This window comes from Schistocerca americana, chromosome 3 (assembly GCF_021461395.2).
Source record: "Schistocerca americana isolate TAMUIC-IGC-003095 chromosome 3, iqSchAmer2.1, whole genome shotgun sequence".
Taxonomy (NCBI): domain Eukaryota; kingdom Metazoa; phylum Arthropoda; class Insecta; order Orthoptera; family Acrididae; genus Schistocerca; species Schistocerca americana.
This window is the reverse complement of record NC_060121.1, coordinates 34,581,636-34,589,787: the sequence shown is the minus strand read 5'-3', so window position 1 is coordinate 34,589,787 and position 8,152 is coordinate 34,581,636. Positions and strand designations below refer to the sequence as shown.

General features: G+C 47.3%; 1 pseudogene; it reads right to left on the bottom strand.

Annotated features, from left to right (window-relative positions):
• Positions 1-856: 856 nt before the first annotated feature.
• LOC124608012 lies at positions 857-975 on the bottom strand (annotated as a pseudogene).
• Positions 976-8,152: the final 7,177 nt, after the last annotated feature.

Sequence of the window (8,152 nt, the reverse complement as noted above, 5' to 3'; positions counted from 1 at the left end):
GTCCAAGGGATACAGAAAACTTGCAGTGGTGTATCGGAATCTAATACTGGTCTCCCAGGAGAACCTCAAAGCACAGACTATTAAAAGAGTTACTCCTATTGTACTTATGTCGGCATTGTGCCTTTTGTGTATTATCACGATGCAATTTCAGTGTATCATCGTCAATGTGAAGGTGCAAGGGATACAGAAAACCTGCAGGGGTCATCGGAATCTAATACTGGTCTCCCAGGACAAGTTCAAATCATTGACTATAAGAAAAGTATCTCCCCTTGTACTTAAGTCGGCATTGAGCCTTTCGTAATCAATCCCGATGCTATATCTGTCTTTCATCGTCAATGTGAAAGTCCAAGGGATACAGAAAACCTGCAGTGGTGCATCGAAATCTAATACTGGCTTCCCAGAAGAAGTTCAAAGCACAGAATTTTAACAGAATCACTCCGCTTGTACTGAAGTGGACATTGTGGCTTACGTATTCAATCCCGATGCAATATTTGTGTTTCATGGTCAATGTGAAAGTACACGGTATACAGAAAACCTGCAGTGGTGCTTCGGAATCTAATACTGGTCTCCCAGAAGAAGCTCAAAGAAAGACTATTAGGAGAGTCACTCCTCTGGTACTTATTTCGGATTTGTGCCTTTCGTATTCAATTCCGATGCAATATCTGTGTTGCATGGTCAATTTGAAGGTCCAAGGGATACAGAAAACCTGCAGGGGTCACCGGAATTTAATACTGGTCTCCCAGGAGAACCTTAAAGCACGGACAAATAAAAGAGTGCCTCCTCTTGTACATAGGTAGTATGAAAGAGGGCTGGCAGCGGTATTGACATAAAAAGGAAATGAAAAAAAAAGAAGGGAAGCCAACAGCACCCGGAGTTTCAAGGCGGTCGCCCATCCAAGTACTAACCGCTCCCGATGTTGCTTAACATCGGTGATCGGACGAGAACCGGTGCATTTAACATTGTATGGCGGTTGGCGATCACAATCTGTAGGCGCACGTCAGAATTCGCCTTCGGCTCTTCTCCCAACACACAAAATCATAGTTATCGGTCGAAATCGGCCGCATTTGACGCAGCGCACTTCCTTCGCGCAACAACGAGTTCCTCGAGGACGGCGCGGAGGACGCGCCCGGCGTCCCAGTATAGCTACGGCCAAATCAGCGGGCGCGCCGCCGATGTGTGTGAGACGCACAGCAGCTCGATGCACCTCCTGTCATTCGCTGGGCGCGTGGAACCTTCGGCGCTCGCGGAAGAACCATTTTGTTCCTGGTGTTCAACGGAGGGGCTGTGCGGGATGTGGCAGTGTCGTGCTGGAGGGCGCCACTGGTAGCGAAGTGAGCTTCCTCGCCTCGCCTCGCCTCGCCTCCCACCAGGCGTTTGCGTAGTTTGCAGTGCTCCTAGCAGCAGGACTGTGGAAGTCACAACGTCGACAAATAATAGCCTATAGCTTCTGGTGAACGGGGCAGAGGAAGCTTGTAGATGTGACTGTGGTTCAACGGGGACACACTGGCAGGAGTAACTATGACTCTCTGAAGGTAGCAAAATGCCTGGTCAACAGGCGAAATACATCGGAAAACGGGAGAAGCTCCTAGCTGGAGTACTGTGAAAGTCATAATGTCGACAAATAATGGCGTATCGCTTCTGGTGAACGGGAATGATGAAGCTTGTAGTTGAGACTGTGGTTTAACGGGGAGACACTGGCAGGAGTAACTATGACTCTCTTAAGGTAGCCAAATGCCTCGTAAACTGGCGAAATACATCGGCAAACTCGAGAAGATCCCGGCAGGAGTACTGTGAAAGTCTTTGTCGACAGATAATGGCGTATCGCTTCAGGTGACCAGAGTAAGCTTGAAAATGTGACTGAGCTAAAACGGGGAACAATTGGCAGGAGTAACTATGACTCTCTAAAGGTAGCCAAATGCCTCGTCAACAGGCGAAATACATCGGAAAACTCGAGAAGCTCCTGGCAGGAGCACTGTGAAAGTCTTTATGTCGACATATAATGGTTTATCGCTACAGGTGAACTGGCCAGAGTTAGCTTGTAGGTGTGACTGTTCTAAAACGGGGAGCAACTGACAGGAGAAACTATGACTCTCTTAAGGTAGCAAATGCCTCGTCAACAGACGAAATACTTGGCAAACTCGAGAAGCTCCCGGCAGGAGTACTGTGAAAGACTTTATGTCGACAGATAATGGCGGATCGCTACAGGTGAACTAGCCAGAGTAAGCTTGAAAATGTGACTGTGCTAAAACGGGGAACAATTGGCAGGAGTAACTATGACTCCCTAAAGGTAGCCAAATGCCTCGTCAACAGGCGAAATATATCGGCAAACTGGAGGAGCTCCTAGCAGGAGTACTGTTAAAGTCATAATGTCGACAAATAATGGCGTATCGCTTCTGGTGAACGGGAATGATGAAGCTTGTAGTTGTGACTGTGGTTTAACGGGGAGACACTGGCAGGAGTAACTATGACTCTCTTAAGGTTGCCAAATGCCTCGTCAACAGGCGAAATACATCGGCAAACTCAAGAAGCTCCTGGCAGGAGCACTGTGAAAGTCTTTATGTCGACATATAACGGTTTATCGCTTCAGGTGAAATGGCCAGAGTAAGCTTGTAGGTGTGACTGTTGTAAAACGGGGAGCAACTGACAGGAGTAAGTATGACTCTCTTAAGGTAGCCAAATGCAGCGTCAACAGGCGAAATACATCGGCAAACTGGAGGAGCTCCTAGCCGGAGTACTGTGAAAGTCATAATGTCGACAAATAATGGCGTATGGCTTCTGGTGAACGGGGCAGAGGAGGCATGTAGATGTGACTGTGGTTTAACGGGGAGACACTGGTAGGAGTAACTATGACACTCTTATGGTAGCCAAATGCCTCGTCAACAGACGAAATAGTTGGCAAACTCGAGAAGCTCCCGGCAGGTGTACTGTGAAAGTCTTTATGTCGACAGATAATGGCGTATGGCTTCAGGTGAACTGGCCAGAGTTAGCTTGTAGGCGTGACTGTTGTAAAACGGGGAGCAACTGACAGGAGAAACTATGACTCTCTTAAGGTAGCCAAATGCCGCGTCAACAGGCGAAATACATCGGCAAACTCGAGAAGCTCCCGGCAGGAGTACTGTGAAAGTCTTTATGTCGACAGATAATGGCGGATCGCTTCAGGAGACCTGGCCAGAGTAAGCTTGTAGGTGTGACTGTTGTAAAACGGGGAGCACCTGACAAGTGTAACTATGACTACCTTATGGTAGGCAAATGCCTCGTCAACAGGCGAAATACTTCGGCAAACTCGAGAAGCTCCCAGCAGCTGTACTGTGAAAGTCTTTACGTCGACATATAATTGGCGTATCTCTTCAGGTGAACTGGCCAGAGTAAGCTTGAAAATGTGACTGTGGTAAACCGTGGAATAATTGGCAGGGGTAACTATGACTCTCTAAAGGTAGCCAAATGCCTCGTCAACAGGGGAAATACAACGGCAAACTGGAGGAGCTCCTAGCAGGAGTACTGTGAAAGTCATAATGTCGACAAATAATGGCGTATCGCTTCTGGTGAACGGGAATGATGAAGCTTGTAGTTGTGACTGTGGTTTAACGGGGAGACACTGGCAGGAGTAACTATGACTCTCTTAAGGTAGCCAAATGCCTCGTAAACTGGCGAAATACATCGGCAAACTCGAGAAGATCCCGGCAGGAGTACTGTGAAAGTCTTTATGTCGACAGATAATATCGTATCGCCACAGGTGAACTGGCCGGAGTAAGCTTGTAGATGCGATGGTTGTAAAATGGCGAACAACTGACAGGAGTAACTCAGACTCTCTTAAGGTAGCCAAATGCCGCCTCAACAGGCGAAATACATCGGCAAACTCGAGAAGCTCCCGGCAGGAGTACTGTGAAAGTCTTTATGTCGACAGATAATGGGGTATCGCTTCAGGTGAACTGGCCAGAGTAAGCTTGATAATGTGACTGTGGTAAAACGGGGATAAATTGGCAGGAGTAACTATGACTCTCTAAAGGTAGCGAAATGCCTCGTCAACAGGCGAAATACATCGGCAAAATCTAGAAGCTCCCGGCAGGAGTACTGTGAAAGACTTTATGTCGACAGATAATGGCGTTTCGCTACAGGTGAACTGGTTAGAGGAAGCTTGAAAATGTGACTGTGGTAAAACGGGGAACAATTGGCAGGATTAACTATGACGCTCTTAAGGTGGCAAATGTATCGTCAACTTGCGAAGTACATCTGCAAACTCGAGAAGCTCTCGGCAGGAGTACTGTGAAAGTCTTCATGACGACAGATAATGGCGTATCGCTACAGGTGAATTGGCTAGAGGAAGCTTGAAAATGTAACTGTTGTAAAACGGGGAACAATTGGCAGGAGTAACTATGACTCTCTTAAGGTAGCCAAATGCCGCGTCAACAGGCGAAATACATCGGTAAAATCGAGAAGCTCCTGTCAGGTGTACTGTGAAAGTCTATATGTCGACATATAATTGGCGTGTCTCTTCAGGTGAACTGGGCAGAGTAAGCTTGAAAATGTGACTGTGGTAAACCGTGGAATAATTGGCAGGGGTAACTATGACTCTCTACAGGTAGCCAAATGCCTCGTCAACAGGCGAAATACAACGGCAAACTGGAGGAGCTCCTAGCAGGAGTACTGTGAAAGTCATAATGTCGACAAATAATAGCGTATCGCTTCTGGTGAACGGGGCAGAGGAAGCTTGTAGATGTGACTGTGGTTCAACGGGGACACACTGGCAGGAGTAACTATGACTCTCTGAAGGTAGCAAAATGCCTGGTCAACAGGCGAAATACATGGGAAAACGGGAGAAGCTCCTAGCTGGAGTACTGTGAAAGTCATAATGTCGACAAATAATGGCGTATCGCTTCTGGTGAACGGGAATGATGAAGCTTGTAGTTGAGACTGTGGTTTAACGGGGAGACACTGGCAGGAGTAACTATGACTCTCTTAAGGTAGCCAAATGCCTCGTAAACTGGCGAAATACATCGGCAAACTCGAGAAGATCCCGGCAGGAGTACTGTGAAAGTCTTTGTCGACAGATAATGGCGTATCGCTTCAGGTGACCAGAGTAAGCTTGAAAATGTGACTGAGCTAAAACGGGGAACAATTGGCAGGAGTAACTATGACTCTCTAAAGGTAGCCAAATGCCTCGTCAACAGGCGAAATACATCGGAAAACTCGAGAAGCTCCTGGCAGGAGCACTGTGAAAGTCTTTATGTCGACATGTAATGGTTTATCGCTACAGGTGAACTGGCCAGAGTTAGCTTGTAGGTGTGACTGTTCTAAAACGGGGAGCAACTGACAGGAGAAACTATGACTCTCTTAAGGTAGCAAATGCCTCGTCAACAGACGAAATACTTGGCAAACTCGAGAAGCTCCCGGCAGGAGTACTGTGAAAGACTTTATGTCGACAGATAATGGCGGATCGCTACAGGTGAACTAGCCAGAGTAAGCTTGAAAATGTGACTGTGCTAAAACGGGGAACAATTGGCAGGAGTAACTATGACTCCCTAAAGGTAGCCAAATGCCTCGTCAACAGGCAAAATATATCGGCAAACTGGAGGAGCTCCTAGCAGGAGTACTGTTAAAGTCATAATGTCGACAAATAATGGCGTATCGCTTCTGGTGAACAGGGCAGAGGAGGCCTGTTGATGTGACTGTGGTCTAACGGGGAGACACTGGCAGGAGTAACTATGACGCTCTTAAGGTTGCCAAATGCCTCGTCAACAGGCGAAATACATCGGCAAACTCAAGAAGCTCCTGGCAGGAGCACTGTGAAAGTCTTTATGTCGACATATAACGGTTTATCGCTTTAGGTGAAATGGCCAGAGTAAGCTTGTAGGTGTGACTGTTGTAAAACGTAGAGCAACTGACAGGAGTAAGTATGACTCTCTTAAGGTAGCCAAATGCAGCGTCAACAGGCGAAATACATCGGCAAACTGGAGGAGCTCCTAGCCGGAGTACTGTGAAAGTCATAATGTCGACAAATAATGGCGTATGGCTTCTGGTGAACGGGGCAGAGGAGGCATGTAGATGTGACTGTGGTTTAACGGGGAGACACTGGTAGGAGTAACTATGACACTCTTATGGTAGCCAAATGCCTCGTCAACAGACGAAATAGTTGGCAAACTCGAGAAGCTCCCGGCAGGTGTACTGTGAAAGTCTTTATGTCGACAGATAATGGCGTATGGCTTCAGGTGAACTGGCCAGAGTTAGCTTGTAGGCGTGACTGTTGTAAAACGGGGAGCAACTGACAGGAGAAACTATGACTCTCTTAAGGTAGCCAAATGCCGCGTCAACAGGCGAAATACATCGGCAAACTCGAGAAGCTCCCGGCAGGAGTACTGTGAAAGTCTTTATGTCGACAGATAATGGCGTATCGCTTCAGGTGAACTGGCCAGAGTAAGCTTGATAATGTGACTGTGGTAAAACGGGGATAAATTGGCAGGAGTAACTATGACTCTCTAAAGGTAGCCAAATGCCTCGTCTACGGGCGAAATACATCGGCAAACTCGAGAAGCTCCCGGCAGGAGTACTGTGAAAGTCTTTATGTCGACAGATAATGGCGGATCGCTTCAGGTGAAATGGCCAGAGTAAGCTTGAAAATGTGACTGTGCTAAAACGGGGAAGAATTGGCAGGAGTAACTATGACCCTCTAAAGGTAGCCAAATGCCTCGTCAACAGGCGAAATACATCGGCAAACTGTAGGCGCTCCTAGCAGAAGTACTGCGAAAGTCATAATGTCGACAAATAATGGCGTATCGCTTCTGGTGAAGAGGGCAGAGGAAGCCTGCAGTTGTTACTGTGGTTTAACGGGGAGACACTGGCAGGATTAACTATGACGCTCTGAAGGTAGCAAATGTATCGTCAACTGGCGAAGTACATCTGCAAACTCGAGAAGCTCTCGGCAGGAGTACTGTGAAAGTCTTCATGACGACAGATAATGGCGTATCGCTACAGGTGAATTGGCTAGAGGAAGCTTGAAAATGTGACTGTGGTAAAACGGGGAACAATTGGCAGGAGTAACTGTGACTCTCTAAAGGTAGCCAAATGCCTGGTCAACAGGTGAAATACATCGGCAAACTCGAGAAGCTCCCGGCAGGAGTACTGTGAAAGACTCTATGTAGACAGATAATGGCGTATTGCTTCAGGAGACCTGGCCAGAGTAAGCTTGTAGGTGTGACTGTTGTAAAACGGGGAGCACCTGACAAGTGTAACTATGACTACCTTATGGTAGGCAAATGCCTCGTCAACAGGCGAAATACTTCGGCAAACTCGAGAAGCTCCCAGCAGCTGTACTGTGAAAGTCTTTACGTCGACATATAATTGGCGTATCTCTTCAGGTGAACTGGCCAGAGTAAGCTTGAAAATGTGACTGTGGTAAACCGTGGAATAATTGGCAGGGGTAACTATGACTCCCTAAAGGTAGCCAAATGCCTCGTCAACAGGGGAAATACAACGGCAAACTGGAGGAGCTCCTAGCAGGAGTACTGTGAAAGTCATAATGTCGACTAATAATGGCGTATAGCTTCTGGTGAACGGGAATGATGAAGCTTGTAGTTGTGACTGTGGTTTAACGGGGAGACACTGGCAGGAGTAACTATGACTCTCTTAAGGTAGCCAAATGCCTCGTAAACTGGCGAAATACATCGGCAAACTCGAGAAGATCCCGGCAGGAGTACTGTGAAAGTCTTTATGTCGACAGATAATGGCGTATCGCCACAGGTGAACTGGCCAGAGTAAGCTTGATAATGTGACTGTGGTAAAACGGGGAGAAACTGGTAGGAGTAACTATGACACTCTTATGGTAGCCAAATGCCTCGTCAACAGACGAAATAGTTGGCAAACTCGAGAAGCTCCCGGCAGGAGTACTGTGAAAGTCTATATGTCGACATATAATTGGCGTGTCTCTTCAGGTGAACTGGGCAGAGTAAGCTTGAAAATGTGACTGTGGTAAACCGTGGAATAATTGGCAGGGGTAACTATGACTCTCTACAGGTAGCCAAATGCCTCGTCAACAGGCGAAATACAACGGCAAACTGGAGGAGCTCCTAGCAGGAGTACTGTGAAAGTCATAATGTCGACAAATAATAGCGTATCGCTTCTGGTGAACGGGGCAGAGGAAGCTTGTAGATGTGACTGT